This window comes from Notechis scutatus, chromosome 1 (assembly GCF_049901735.1).
Source record: "Notechis scutatus isolate UNSWTSFEM ecotype Mainland chromosome 1, rNotScu1.2, whole genome shotgun sequence".
NCBI classification, from domain to species: Eukaryota; Metazoa; Chordata; class Lepidosauria; order Squamata; family Elapidae; genus Notechis; species Notechis scutatus.
The window spans coordinates 295,050,877-295,066,222 of record NC_142009.1 but is presented as its reverse complement, the minus strand read 5'-3'; the positions used below and the strand labels follow the sequence as shown (position 1 = coordinate 295,066,222).

The 15,346-nt window shown below is 41.5% G+C and overlaps 1 long non-coding RNA gene across 1 annotated transcript in view; it reads left to right on the top strand.

The window, feature by feature from the left end:
* LOC148133443 (uncharacterized) overlaps nucleotides 1-15,128 on the top strand; it is a 39,883-nt gene extending 24,755 nt beyond the window's left edge. Inside the window, exon 3 of the long non-coding RNA XR_015747394.1 lies at nucleotides 15,056-15,128. This is a non-coding gene — a long non-coding RNA (uncharacterized LOC148133443). The remainder of the gene's footprint in view (nucleotides 1-15,055) is intronic.
* The last annotated feature ends 218 nt before the right edge of the window (nucleotides 15,129-15,346 follow it).

The window sequence follows — 15,346 nt, the reverse complement described above, 5'->3', positions numbered from 1 at the left end:
CTTTGTACACATAATCACACCCTCCAGCACTATTGTCAAGCCTTGTAGTCTTTACAAGGTGCTTTACCTACTAATAATTTCTCTCCCTTCTCAGAAAAATTATGCAAGCAGCGTCTAAACACATTCTTGCAATGCAATCCATCCATCCCTCACCAATAGTTTAAAGCAATATTGGCAGTGTGAAAACTCTAATTATCCTATTGCAACAGAGCTTCATCATGGGAAATACATGAAGCGTTCATAAGAAATAGTATTTCAACCTTCCCACAATACTGTGTCACTGCCCTGTTCTTATCTACAAGAGGAGCTAAATTGTCACAGCCACCTTTTCTTCCATTTACAAGCAATGCATGCTCGGCAGCCAATCTGCAACTCAAGGCTGGAGTTACTGTAGTCTGCAACTTGCTAAACATAATTTCACAAGCAATGAGTGGCAGGCAGCAGGACCAATCAGATGTAAGGCCCATCACCATTGCAATGCTTTCCTTAGCATCATATTCCCAAAGGTGGCATATCATTCTTTCAGTTGCCTGCTATTATTCCTTCTGGAAAATTGTTTATTTAAAATGGCAGATGGTGCAGCTGTTTCAGCTTTCACTGGTTAACTAAACATAATCCTTAGAGGATGTATTTCTCTGTTTTATAAGAATTATTTGGGGACACCTTTGGATGGCAGTGCCCCTCTAATCTGGCCCTGGAGCTCCTCTGCATTGACTGTAGATAACAATTACACCAAAAATTAATTTACTGAATTAATTTGAAGCACACTAGATGGGAAAGATTGTTATACTTTAATGGTGAAATGTCTTTGCTCGAGATTCAAATGAGTAGAAATCTGCCCTAGTTTTGCCTGAACTCAATACAAGGCTATTAGTCCAGCACTGGGAATTTGAGGAGGTACATAAATTGCTGTTAAAACCCCTTAAAATGTATAATTAGTAAGAGAGACTAATTTAGTCTAGGAACTGCAGGTAATTATACCATTAAAAAAATTCCTGCATTGTAAAAATGCTTGACATCTGTGCAAAGCTCTGAGGAGGTGAATGCTTTGGCTTGACGAGGTTTTAGAACCACTTGATCAAAAGCAGATTCTCCAACTTGCTTTCAAAGTAGCAAATGAAATCAGTGGGTTCGAAAGGCTCACACATTCCATGGCTAGTGCTTCTGTCAGTGGCTTGAACAGAAGTGGCTGAAATTTCCCAGAGACTTAGCACAACACAGCTATGCTCAAAGTCAAAAGCTGGTTAAAAACAAAACAAAACACCCAACTGACTGCCCCAAAGCAGAAAGGAGGTGCCTCCCCTTCCTATGCCATTTTCCTTTAAATTAGCCTTTCTTTTTCCAGACTTTCCCACAGATTAACAGAAGTGCAACTTTGTGCTTCCTGGGCTTGGTGTTAAAGGGCAGCAGGTTATTGAGACTCAACACATTCCACATTCCTAGTCTGGAAAATTCTACCCATCCCTGCCCCCCCATGTACCTCCCACAGTTTCTAGAATTGGTACCGACATAAAATGTTTTGCAAATTCAGTTCTATATGAGGAATACGATGAAGGCAGAGTGATGTGGTGGCAGACATGAGCAGCTGGGCACCTTTTAAGGTGGCTAGACGAACATCATTTTCGACACCCTCTGCTTTCTCAAGACTCAGCTTGCTTATATGGCTATCACTTTTCTCTCTTTTGGACTAATGGAATGTTACACTTCTGTGTTTGTCCTGCCAACACAACTGGAGTTCTGTTCAATGCTCAGCACTCTGAATATGGGCTGAAGACCAATATGCAGATTTAAGTGTCCTGAGCATGCATCCATACATACATCAATGCCAGCTAGTAGTTATAGATCGCATCCTGAACATTTTTCATCTTTAAGAACAGTTGGTGGCAAGGCTACGAGTGCTACTTGTCCTGTGACAGCCTCTTTCTTACTGACCCACTTTCCTCTTGGCATTCTCTCTTACTCTGCCTTCTGATAACTAAGCATGCTGTTAGAAAGCCATAGACCTGATATCAGTCGGTCTTACTAGGGATAGTAAGGACTTACTAGAAAGAACCTTGCTTAGCAAGAAATCCCAGTGATAAGAGACAACAAAACACCCCATCCAAACCCACAAAGGGAAACCAGTAGACGTTCCTTTTCACCATGCTTAAGATTGACACTGTAAAGGGAAAGCGGAAAGGGCTTAAAGTTTTTGAAAGTTTGTATTTGTATTTTAAAACTGGAACTGCATTTATTTCCAGCAAAAAATGGTATAGGGTCTCCCGCTTGGGCGGAGGGTTGGACTAGATGACCTATAAGGCCCCTTCCAACTCTGATTATCTGTTACCTGTTATCAAGCTTCTCTATATGCTTATGAGCATCTTTTCCCAAAACAGATATAGGACAGAATCATTTTAAAAATGTATTTAGTTCTCACAGTCACAATGCTTAGTTTTAAATGTACAGAAAGAGATTGTAGACATTACCAAGGTAATCATGACAACATAATGGAAGCTGTTCTTCAGTTGTTCTTATCATCACATGTAAGATACAATTGTCAGGTCTTTTCAGTAGTAACTTCCAAATATGGAAATACTTTTCACAGAGAATTTATCTTACCACTAAATTCTGGCAGTGTCATCTTGTTATCTTTAGGATTGCAGGTTTCATAACTCTGGGTCACTGTTATGGGCTAATAATAATTAAGTGATATTATTGAATGAGATAAAGAAATCACAGTCCTTCATAATGTTAGTAGGATTGAATATGGATTTGTGTTAGTGCTAATGTGAGTAATAACCAACAATCTATTATGTGACACAATAGCAATCCCAATGGAACTACAACATTTTGAAATCAGTTGTTGTACGAGCTGTACATGTGAAGTAAAAATGGCTTGTTCTATGTGTAGAGTCATCTGGCCCACTGGAGGGCTGTGAGAAAATTTTGGTGGGCCGCAGAGAAATCCCACCCCCCAAAGCAATTAATCCAGGCTGCACAGAAACACAAAGCTATGCCACCCAATGGCACACGGGAACCCTCCCTGCCCACTCAATCCTTACTGACAAATTTGCCTGCTAAATTGCTATTTTTCCTTTTTCCGACCATCAGCTGTTCTGCTTTCCCTGGAGATTTAAATTAGCTAGGAAGCAGAAAATGGTTGGATTTCTTGCTTTCTAGCGAGTCTTTAGATCTTCGTACCTCCCTTAGGACTGAAGGTTCTATTATTCAGTGCAGACTCAGGGCAAGCAAATTTTATGTGGCAGACTGAGCTAGCAGATGGCAGATAGATAGATAATTGAATGATTCTGTGAGCAACTCAATCTGCCTGCCTGCTTTGCCTGATTTTGGGTAAAAGTTGCTCTTTTTTTATTAAAAAAAAATCAATATTTACATACATGGTATGTTATGAGTTAATTTTGTGAGTTTGCTTGCAAGCAAATTTTATGTGACAGACTGAGCTAGCCGATGGCAGATAGATAGATCTCTGAATGAATCTGTGATTCTGTGAGCAACTCAATCTGCCTGCCTATTTTTTCTGATTTTGGGTAAAAGTTGTTCTTTTTAAATACAAAATTCAATATTTATATAAATATTTATAATGTTTACATACAAGCCATGCCCAGCTAGTCACATGACCACCAAGCCACACCCACAAATTAGACCATGCCCACAGAACCGGTTAGTGGTCCCTGGGATTTAAAATTATGAGTTTGGTGGTCACTGAGGTCCAAAAGGTTGGCGACCCCTGGTTTAAAGGAACAACATGCAAAAACCAGGAAAAAAAAAAGTCTGGGTATCTTAGTGATTCACAAACACAATATAAGGCAGAAGGATAATAAAGTTCCAAACAAGCAAATTGCACCACGTTTCACAAAAGATATTGACCAACTGAAACACATTCAGATGAGCGAACCAAAGGGCTGGAAAGAAAAGCCATGTGAAATGGTTGAATTGGCTATGTTTAAACTGTGGAGAGGCATGACTTTAATATCTGAAAGACTGTCATGATGAAACTCAGGCAGATTTGTTTAGCATCAGATCTAAAGAAGACAAGCAAGAAACAGGAGTTGATGGTACAAGGATGCATGTTAGAATTTCCTACTTGGAAATGTTGGTACAAATTTCCTTGGGAGTTGATGGACCTTCTTCTGCTGGAAGTCTTTAAACCTGAGTTGGAAAGTTAGTTCCTGGGGTGATGTCAGACAGGATTTTTGCACTGATCTTGCATAAATAATCTCCATGTTCTCTTCCAATCTTTATATTTGTGTACCTATATTCTACATACATATCCCCAAATTTACTAAACTTTAGAACTTTACTCAAGGCTATTATTCTATGCAATTTAAATTTTACCTCTCGGTGGTAAAAATTGGATCATAGCAAGATTCTGTCTATCTTTCGGCAATGATGCAAAACAATCCAGTGCTTTGGTATTAAAAAGTTTTTTTTACCCTGGCCCCCATGTACGTTAGGTACGTTATAATCATCATACATTTTGGTGAGATTCAACACTTTAAATAGCAGATCCAATATTTTGAACTTTTCTATATTTTTGTGCCCTTTCAAATATTTGAACATATTTTTAATGAGACAAGGGTATCTCAAGAATTATTGATTCTATTTATTCAACTGTTCAAATGTATTTGAAAAGGAAAAAAAACTTTCTTTGTTTCAAGTGTAGAAAGTTAGCACCCACCCTTCTCCTAGAACAGGGGTGTGCAAACTTTTTGGCTCGGGGGCCGCATTGACTTTTAAAATTTGACAGACGGGCCGGGTCAGCACAAGATTTTTGGGGAATCGCCCCCTTCCCCCCCTTCTCCTCCTTCACCTCCCCTCGGAAGCCCCCTGAGTCAGGAGTTGCTACCGCCGGCGCGCTCCGTGCGTGCTCCAGTCCCGCGTTGCCTCGGGAAGGAAAGGCAAAAAGGAAGAGCCTCGGCGGTGCTTTGCAACGGGAGCAGCAGCACCGGAGGCTCAGGCTCAGCGGCTCCTGGTTTTGCCTTTTCCTTCCCAAGGCAACGCGGGACTTGAGCCGCGAGCTGCGCCGGCAGTAGCAACTCCTGACAGCCCCAGCCGGACACCTGAGCGGAGCCCAGGCAGAACTGCCTGTTGCTGCTGCCGGAGCACCGCCGGTCGCCTCCTCCAAGCAGCCCGCCGCCCGCCGGGCTTCCCTCTGCCGCGCGGCTTGGGGCCAGGAGCGAGCGCCCGCGAGTTAAAAGGAAGCCGAAAGTTGCTGGGAAGTTGCTCGGGTGCTGGGAGCAGGCTTTTAAAGTGCCGCCCGAGCAAAGTTTAAGCAGCCTGCCCGCCCGCTGGGCGGAACCCTTCCCGCTCCTCGGCGGGAAGACGCCCAGCCTGCAAACTTTGCCTTTGCAAAGTTTAAGCCTGGAAGCCCCGGAAAAAAAGGGGATCGGCGGGACTCACCTTCGGAGAGGTCGCACTCAAGGTGATTTCGAACTCCCAGCCGAGGCCTTTGCAAAGTTCTTTTCTTTCCTACCCCGAGAGCGCTCCGCACTGTTTTGCAGCTTTGGGGGCCACGCAGCACAGGGCAATACGCCACACCCAGCGATTTTTTTTCAGGGGCAGGCCGGATTGGACAGACCAACGGGCCGGATGTGGCCCGCGGGCCGTAGTTTGCCCACCCCTGTCCTAGAAGGATGAAATATTTTGGGAAATATTAAAAAAGGCAGAATATTATATTTTCCTAAAGGAGAAACATAAAGGAGAAACATGTTTTTCCAGACAGAAAGCAGCTCCCCACCTTTCTTAATAGCCCACAGCAGATGTCAGCACTTAAGAGATAAAGAGATAGATAGCTCTATTCATAGGCAAAGCATATGACTCTGTAAACCACTTAGAGAGGGCTGCAAAGCACTATAAAGCGGTATATAAGTCTAAGTGATATTGCTATATACTGCAGGCAGAAATCCATTTAAGAAAGGATATTTTGAAATTCCCTGAAGCAAAGTCTGAACAAAGGCAGAGTGATAGGATTAGCCATCACTCAAACCAGGACAAAGCCATTAAGCCATAATAGGAATTGCCCAAAACCCTTTCAGAATACAAGCCCCTTCATTGCATCAACTCAGTTGCACCACCCCCAGCAAACTTCAACCAAACCTGGGAGCTCAGACAACCTATAGAGCCAGCTATGACCCCTACAACAGCCAATTAGAATACCAGGGTTCCAAATGGCCAGGGTTCTGTGAAGCAACAATGTTTGGGGCACCTTTTCTAGCCCCTTCCTCTTACTGCAGAGGTGAGCAGTGTGGTCCTAAAGAGGACTGCTCAGTCACTCAGATAGATGCTGAATCCAGCTATTGCTTCAGTCAGCAAGAAGATGACCATTAGACCTGAGCTGTGTGCAGGTTTGCAGCTACAGTTCCCAGTGTATCCACACCTGCTACCTTGTCGTTTGCCCATTGCCATAGGATTTTTGGGAATTGGGGGATGTCAAGACTTGCACATGAATTGGATTAAAGTGAGGGAGAGATACGCATTGTCAGCCTCACTCTCTCTTCCCAGATTTCATCTTACTCCAATGGCAGGACAAGAGTTGAAACAGTTGGAGATGGGCTGAATGCAGTGGTTGACCAGGGCGCCTTTCATGTCTTGCTGTGGTCTTAGTGTACCACGTTGCTTGTGGAGACTACCTTAATGACTGTTGTCCTATTCTGGTAGGTTTCATCTGCTCAATCCACCAGAATCTGCCTTCAGATGTTCGGGATAGACGAGTCCCTATGTCACCGAAGGTCAATGACCCGATGGCTACCCTCAACCTGGTTTGGCCAGCTGTCAAAGCTGTTCCAAGGGTGTGGCCGCTGCACATGCTACAGCTACTAGGAGCCACAGGTAAGATCCGAGTGACAGGTGGGGTCTAAAGGTGGACTAACTGCCCTAAAAGGACACAATATGCCACTACACCAGAGGTTCTACTCCTTCCTGAACATCCCATACACAAGTGAACAGCAATACTTTGATTTGTTAGCCAAAGAATAAGAAAATGGGTCAAGCAGATATTTCCAGGAAGGAAGTCCTATGGTGTGGGTGCTACTAATACAAAAATTAATTTTGTCAGGAATAGGTAGATATGCCAGATCATTACTATACCTGTCTAAATTCCATAATATACAGTACTTCTCTATTAAGAACAAAGCATTAGCATTTTGCATGTGGCTAATTGCCTTTTATATGGTATTTTTAAATGACAGTTTGAGAGGAATGAATACATGGATGTGGAATGCTACAATATTTATTCATAGTTACTAACCCATTGGCAGTGTTCTTGCATTATGCTAACAAGCCAGAATTGGTTTTTGAGATGAGTCACAGCTTGTTTGTCTCTTCTTTGGGAATTACCCTCCTAACTACAGTTTGTCTTCCATATCTGTGGATTGTGTAGAAGCTTTATAAGTCACACACACAGAGAAGCAGAGAAACCATAAAATATTTATGCCCATTCACATAGCCCTCTTTATCAGAGTTGTAACAAGAAAGCCCAATGAACTGTATTTTAAACTTCTGATTACCTATCCTAAACAAACTATGTTTTTTTCACTGACCCATATACTCATACTTACACCAAGCCAAAAACAAAGACAATATGCCTCAGTGTTTGGCTGGCTGAACTCAGAAGTGGGCTTGATGGCGTCAAAGCTTTTGGCACTTGGGATTTTTAACATTCATACCATTCATAGTCATTCTAGTGCAGTTCTGGAGTTCTTGGTTGACATGAATCTGACTCACAGCAATATCACTTATGACACAGGATTAATTCTTTATCTGTTTTTAGGGTGCTTCTCTCTTGTTTTGTGTTGTACCATGAACAATGTTACATGGTGGTCCGGTCAGGTTGCAATAGCTAGTACTGAACCTTCCCTGCAGGGAAGCTGTTTTTGAGGGACCACTCATGGCATCTTATAAGATCCAATGGAATATCAGAATTCACTTGGAGTGAGGTTTGCTATTGTGTCAAAATATTTGCCTGAGGCTTTGATGAATGATTGGAATGACTAGTTGCTCCAGCCCTTGATAGACAAAACAGGGAGGAGCATGGTAATAGTTAGAATCCACAGAATCCATAATTAGATCCATAACTTTCAATAGCTATCAACTACTATTGAATTTTGCTATTCCTGCCAAGGCCATTAATTGGATAGTGACAGACTGTTAAGCATGACTGAATAAAACTAATTTCCTGGATCTGTTTTAATCTGATTTTAGGCAGGTTATGACATGGAGATAGCATTGATTGACTAATGAATGAATTATTGAGAGAATGGGCTGGGATAAGTAGCCGCTGCTCATGCTCCTAAATATCTCGGTAGCTTTTGATATCACCAACTATGGTATCCTTCTAGATTGCATTAGGAAGTTGTGGATTATGAGTATGTTTCTACCCCTGCTCTGAAGGTAGATTCCAGATAGTGGCATTGGGGGATTATTGTTCCATCCAGAAGGCTTATTCTGTTCCACATATTATTTAACATCTGTAAGGCACCATTAGAAGAGATCATCATGGGTTGCAGAGCTGAGTTTTAAATTCATGCAGGTGACACCTGGATTTACTTCTTCTTTTTCAACATCACGTAGTTGGTTTCATTGATTGGCTTCTGCTTGCACCAGATTTCAGACTTCATGAAGTGCAACAAGTTCAAAGTGAATCTAGATAAGTTAGGGAGTTTGGAGTTATCTCAAGAAAGAGAAGAGCCACACTGCACAAGTTTGGTTTGACACTCTTTTACCTCTTGCAAGGTAAGGAGCACATTTTTTCATCTGCTGAAAAGTCACCAGCTATTACCCTTCCTGGAGAGACTTTTGTGTCCCAGCAAGCAGTATGATAACTGGTGGCACATTGTCTCCCAATGAAGTTTCAAGTAAAATTCAAAGTACTGGTCGCTCCATACAAATCCCTAAATACCGAAAAATTTAATACTTTTCTCCTGGAGAGCTGAGGTCTTTGGATAAAGGCTTTTGTGCATTCCACTCCAATAAAAGGTTGATCTGATTGTCCAGTACTGGATAGCTCCAGTACTGTAGAATTTCCCTCATTAATAATTGTTTGCCTCTTTACTAGTGTGCTTCATTCAAAAACAATACTATATTGTCGACTAAGTATGATTAAATTCAATGGGTCTTATAACAGGTTTGTGGGCACAGAACTAAATTCCTGTGAAGACAATAGCATATATATCTTATGCGGTATAATACTTCACAAGATACAACTCATGTCTGCCTGTTCTTCCTCTAACCCCTCCTCTCTTGCTGACTTTTACTTGACAAAGGCGCTATACTAAATATAAACTGTAATTATACATAGATATTTGCAACTTTGATCAGCACATAATTGTAATAATTTGGGGTTGTGCAATGGGAACAGATTCATTCAACCTGCATGCTATTCAAATGGTGTGATCATTATCGTCTAATAAATGTGATGAAGGCTTTGATGTAAAACAGGTGTTCAAAACAGTTGGAATGTAGCAGTTGCTTTTTAATAATATGACTAACTAAACCAGTTGATTTAAAACATCATAAGAGCCCTGCTGAATGACTCCAAAGTCCTGCCTTGCTTCATACTCCAGTGACACCAATCTCTTGCCTCTGAGAAGCGTCCAAGTAATGTATGAAGGCAAAACTATACTCCCCTTCCCCCTCCTCCTTCTGTACCCCAGCAGCTTGTAACAGGATGACTCCCCATTCTTGCTGTAGGTTGAGATGCCCAGCTATCATGACTAATCTTAGCTGTTAATCTTAGCTGTTAAGACTAAATTTCCCTCAAGTACTCTGCATGGAATTAAGGGTGTACTAAAAACGTATCCTGAATCTGATGTCTGATAACTTAATTTCAGGATTCGAAGGAGGAGAGCTTTTAATATGATTGACCAAGATCGATTATTTAAAAACGTATGTTTGGTATCCACAGGAAATATTGATTAATGTTATTCTGAAGGCAATATCCAATGCCAAACTGATACTTGTAGGATCTGCAAGGCCAACTCTTGCCCCTTAAAAAGTGTGATATCATCAATCAATGGGTTTATGAGATATGTGTGATGGGCAGAGGTATTTGGCATGATACCAAAGCATCATTAAAAATTCAAACTTTCAGAATGGCTGAAGTCTATCTTTTTTTTTTTGCTGATTTCTCCCTTACCCCCACAGTAACCTTGTTTTTCTATTACCATCTTACATGAAGCGATGAACTTCAGAAGAGCAAAAACAGTGTGCATATTATTATTTTTTATCCATGTTTGTATTTTTGTCCAATATATTTTAGTTTTCAGGCAAAGCTACCATACATGGAAGAAGGTGCCCCTTGTTTGTTTGCATTTCCAACAAAGTGGGCTTAAGTTGGGATACTGGCTAGTCTCGAAGGAGCCAGATACCACTGATAACACATTTTATATTGATTCTGTATATATACCGTCAATTTCATTATTTTGTAATTTTTTCCCAAATTCTTTCCCAATCCTCCAAATTAATCTTATGTCCTACATTTCTTGCCCATGCTATCATCAGGCCTGTTCTGTACGGTCATTACCATTCTTGTAGAACCGCACAGCGATTGGTCAAGACACATGGCGAGCTGATTGGCCAAGCGAGCCGCGCTGATTGGCCCGCCGCGAATCTTCCGCGATTGGTGGAAACTAATCGTGGGAGATTCAAAGCGGTGCCATTGGCCGCGGCCGCCACGGCCAAGGAATAAAAGCCGCCGCTTTTCCTTACGGAACCCGAGCCGATCTCGGGACCAATAAATGAGCTGAACTAAGTCACTGGCTCCGAGTCTCCTTCCTTGCGCCGGACACAACACTGGCGACGAAGGTGGGATTCCAAGCCTGATCCCCATCGTACACGTGTCCCGAGGAAACAAGACCGACGAGATGGCCAGCAACGCACCGCCCGGGTGGCAGACATGAGCAGCTGGGCACCTTTTAAGGTGGCTAGACGAACATCATTTTCGACACCCTCTGCTTTCTCAAGACTCAGCTTGCTTATATGGCTATCACTTTTCTCTCTTTGGACTAATGGAATGTTACACTTCTGTGTTTGTCCTGCCAACACAACTGGAGTTCTGTTCAATGCTCAGCACTCTGAATATGGGCTGAAGACCAATATGCAGATTTAAGTGTCCTGAGCATGCATCCATACATACATCAATGCCAGCTAGTAGTTATAGATCGCATCCTGAACATTTTTCATCTTTAAGAACAGTTGGTGGCAAGGCTACGAGTGCTACTTGTCCTGTGACAGCCTCTTTCTTACTGACCCACTTTCCTCTTGGCATTCTCTCTTACTCTGCCTTCTGATAACTAAGCATGCTGTTAGAAAGCCATAGACCTGATATCAGTCGGTCTTACTAGGGATAGTAAGGACTTACTAGAAAGAACCTTGCTTAGCAAGAAATCCCAGTGATAAGAGACAACAAAACACCCCATCCAAACCCACAAAGGGAAACCAGTAGACGTTCCTTTTCACCATGCTTAAGATTGACACTGTAAAGGGAAAGCGGAAAGGGCTTAAAGTTTTTGAAAGTTTGTATTTGTATTTTAAAACTGGAACTGCATTTATTTCCAGCAAAAAATGGTATAGGGTCTCCCGCTTGGGTGGAGGGTTGGACTAGATGACCTATAAGGCCCCTTCCAACTCTGATTATCTGTTACCTGTTATCAAGCTTCTCTATATGCTTATGAGCATCTTTTCCCAAAACAGATATAGGACAGAATCATTTTAAAAATGTATTTAGTTCTCACAGTCACAATGCTTAGTTTTAAATGTACAGAAAGAGATTGTAGACATTACCAAGGTAATCATGACAACATAATGGAAGCTGTTCTTCAGTTGTTCTTATCATCACATGTAAGATACAATTGTCAGGTCTTTTCAGTAGTAACTTCCAAATATGGAAATACTTTTCACAGGGAATTTATCTTACCACTAAATTCTGGCAGTGTCATCTTGTTATCTTTAGGATTGCAGGTTTCATAACTCTGGGTCACTGTTATGGGCTAATAATAATTAAGTGATATTATTGAATGAGATAAAGAAATCACAGTCCTTCATAATGTTAGTAGGGTTGAATATGGATTTGTGTTAGTGCTAATGTGAGTAATAACCAACAATCTATTATGTGACACAATAGCAATCCCAATGGAACTACAACATTTTGAAATCAGTTGTTGTACGAGCTGTACATGTGAAGTAAAAATGGCTTGTTCTATGTGTAGAGTCATCTGGCCCACTGGAGGGCTGTGAGAAAATTTTGGTGGGCCGCAGAGAAATCCCACCCCCAAAGCAATTAATCCAGGCTGCACAGAAACACAAAGCTATGCCACCCACATGGCCCACGGGAACCCTCCCTGCCCACTCAATCCTTACTGACAAACTTGCCTGCTAAATTGCTATTTTTCCTTTTTCCGACCATCAGCTGTTCTGCTTTCCCTGGAGATTTAAATTAGCTAGGAAGCAGAAAATGGTGGGATTTCTTGCTTTCTAGCGAGTCTTTAGATCTTCGTACCTCCCTTAGGACTGAAGGTTCTATTATTCAGTGCAGACTCAGGGCAAGCAAATTTTATGTGGCAGACTGAGCTAGCAGATGGCAGATAGATAGATAATTGAATGATTCTGTGAGCAACTCAATCTGCCTGCCTGCTTTGCCTGATTTTGGGTAAAAGTTGCTCTTTTTTTATTAAAAAAAATCAATATTTACATACATGGTATGTTGTGAGTTAATTTTGTGAGTTTGCTTGCAAGCAAATTTTATGTGACAGACTGAGCTAGCCGATGGCAGATAGATAGATCTCTGAATGAATCTGTGATTCTGTGAGCAACTCAATCTGCCTGCCTATTTTTTCTGATTTTGGGTAAAAGTTGTTCTTTTTAAATACAAAATTCAATATTTATATAAATATTTATAATGTTTACATACAAGCCATGCCCAGCTAGTCACATGACCACCAAGCCACACCCACAAATTAGACCATGCCCACAGCACTGGTTAGTGGTCCCTGGGATTTAAAATTATGAGTTTGGTGGTCACTGAGGTCCAAAAGGTTGGCGACCCCTGGTTTAAAGGAACAACATGCAAAAACCAGGGGGGAAAAAGTCTGGGTATCTTAGTGATTCACAAACACAATATAAGGCAGAAGGATAATAAAGTTCCAAACAAGCAAATTGCACCACGTTTCACAAAAGATATTGACCAACTGAAACACGTTCAGATGAGCGAACCAAAGGGCTGGAAAGAAAAGCCATGTGAAATGGTTGAATTGGCTATGTTTAAACTGTGGAGAGGCATGACTTTAACATCTGAAAGACTGTCATGATGAAACTCAGGCAGATTTGTTTAGCATCAGATCTAAAGAAGACAAGCAAGAAACAGGAGTTGATGGTACAAGGATGCATGTTAGAATTTCCTACTTGGAAATGTTGGTACAAATTTCCTTGGGAGTTGATGGACCTTCTTCTGCTGGAAGTCTTTAAACCTGAGTTGGAAAGTTAGTTCCTGGGGTGATGTCAGACAGGATTTTTGCACTGATCTTGCATAAATAATCTCCATGTTCTCTTCCAATCTTTATATTTGTGTACCTATATTTGACATACACATCCCCAAATTTACTAAACTTTAGAACTTTACTCAAGGCTATTATTCTATGCAATTTAAATTTTACCTCTCGGTGGTAAAAATTGGATCATAGCAAGATTCTGTCTATCTTTCGGCAATGATGCAAAACAATCCAGTGCTTTGGTATTAAAAAGTTTTTTTTACCCTGGCCCCCATGTACGTTAGGTACGTTATATTTGGATAATCATCATACATTTTGGTGAGATTCAACACTTTAAATAGCAGCTCCAATATTTTGAACTTTTCTATATTTTTGTGCCCTTTCAAATATTTGAACATATTTTTAATGAGACAAGGGTATCTCAAGAATTATTGATTCTATTTATTCAAGTGTATTCAAGTTCAAGTGTATTTGAAAAGGAAAAAAAAACTTTCTTTGTTTCAAATGTAGAAAGTTAGCACCCACCCTTCTCCTAGAAGGATGAAATATTTTGGGAAATATTAAAAAAGGCAGAATATTATATTTTCCTAAAGGAGAAACATAAAGGAGAAACATGTTTTTCCAGACAGAAAGCAGCTCCCCACCTTTCTTAATAGCCCACAGCAGATGTCAGCACTTAAGAGATAAAGAGATAGATAGCTCTATTCATAGGCAAAGCATATGACTCTGTAAACCACTTAGAGAGGGCTGCAAAGCACTATAAAGCGGTATATAAGTCTAAGTGATATTGCTATATACTGCAGGCAGAAATCCATTTAAGAAAGGATATTTTGAAATTCCCTGAAGCAAAGTCTGAACAAAGGCAGAGTGATAGGATTAGCCATCACTCAAACCAGGACAAAGCCATTAAGCCATAATAGGAATTGCCCAAAACCCTTTCAGAATACAAGCCCCTTCATTGCATCAACTCAGTTGCACCACCCCCAGCAAACTTCAACCAAACCTGGGAGCTCAGACAACCTATAGAGCCAGCTATGACCCCTACAACAGCCAATTAGAATACCAGGGTTCCAAATGGCCAGGGTTCTGTGAAGCAACAATGTTTGGGGCACCTTTTCTAGCCCCTTCCTCTTACTGCAGAGGTGAGCAGTGTGGTCCTAAAGAGGACTGCTCAGTCACTCAGATAGATGCTGAATCCAGCTATTGCTTCAGTCAGCAAGAAGATGACCATTAGACCTGAGCTGTGTGCAGGTTCGCAGCTACAGTTCCCAGTGTATCCACACCTGCTACCTTGTCGTTCGCCCATTGCCATAGGATTTTTGGGAATTGAGGGATGTCAAGACTTGCACATGAATTGGATTAAAGTGAGGGAGAGATACGCATTGTCAGCCTCAGATTTCATCTTACTCCAATGGCAGGACAAGAGTTGAAACAGTTGGAGATGGGCTGAATGCAGTGGTTGACCAGGGCGCCTTTCATGTCTTGCTGTGGTCTTAGTGTACCACGTTGCTTGTGGAGACTACCTTAATGACTGTTGTCCTATTCTGGTAGGTTTCATCTGCTCAATCCACCAGAATCTGCCTTCAGATGTTCGGGATAGACGAGTCCCTATGTCACCGAAGGTCAATGACCCGACGGCTACCCTCAACCTGGTTTGGCCAGCTGTCAAAGCTGTTCCAAGGGTGTGGCCGCTGCACATGCTACAGTTACTAGGAGCCACAGGTAAGAGCCGAGTGACAGGTGGGGTCTAAAGGTGGACTAACTGCCCTAAAAGGACACAATATGCCACTACACCAGAGGTTCTACTCCTTCCTGAACATCCCATACACAAGTGAACAGCAATACTTTGATTTGTTAGCCAAAGA